The sequence below is a fragment of the Nannospalax galili genome, unplaced genomic scaffold, assembly GCF_000622305.1.
Source record: "Nannospalax galili isolate Female #2095 unplaced genomic scaffold, S.galili_v1.0 scaffold1046, whole genome shotgun sequence".
Classification (NCBI taxonomy): Eukaryota; Metazoa; Chordata; class Mammalia; order Rodentia; family Spalacidae; genus Nannospalax; species Nannospalax galili.
Window position 1 is genome coordinate 646072 of NW_008354526.1, and position 968 is coordinate 647039.

Sequence of the window (968 nt, forward strand, 5' to 3'; positions counted from 1 at the left end):
GTGTCTTTTGACTGGGGAGTTCAGTCCATTAATATTTAAAGTCATTAATGAAAGATATGTATTGAATCCTGTCATTTTTACTTATGTTTACATTCTTGATATGGCTGGACTTTTCCACAGTTATACCTTCATTGAATTTCTTTCCGCTACCCCTTGGGTGTAGTCATTCCTTTCTTCAGCTCTTTGTATTGCTTCCAGAACTCTCTGAGGGTCTGGTTTTGTGAACATGAATTCCTTCAGCCTATTTATGTCATGGAAGATTTTTATTTCCCCTTTGACTATAATAGATATTTTGGCTATATATTTGGGTATAGTAATCTGGAATACTAATATCTAGATACTATAGTATCTAGGAATACTTTGGTCCAGGTTCTTCTGGCTTTCGTAGTTTGCACTGAAAAGTTAGCTGTAATCCTAATGGGTTTTCATTCATATGTGACTTGTTGTTTCTCTTTTGCAGCTTTCAGTATTGTCTCTTTGCTCTGTATGTTTAGGGTTTTTACTATGATGTGCCATGGAGAGTTTCTTTTCTGGTCCTGTCTGTTTGGTGTTCTATATGCTTCTTGTATTTGTATGGGTATGTCTTTAATTTTGGGAAATTTTCTTCCATGATTCTGTTGAAGATCTGAAGATAATCTGCCATTATCTTGGGATTCTTCTCTTTCCTGTATGCCTATGATTCGTAAGTTTGGTCTTTTTATGGTGTCACATAATTACTGCATATTCCATTTTTGTGATTTCTTAAATTTTTCAAAATCTTTGCTTGAGTGGTCTAGGTCGTCCACTTTATCTTCCAGTCTTGATACTCTGTTTTCCATTTCATTCATCTTATTGGTGAGGCTTTCTCCTCTCATTTCTAATTGGCTTACTGAGTGTTTCACTTCGTTCTTTATTTCAGCCTGAGTATTCTTCAATATTTCTAGCTCTTTTCTGAATTCATTCAGAAGTTTATCCCTATCTTCCTTCAG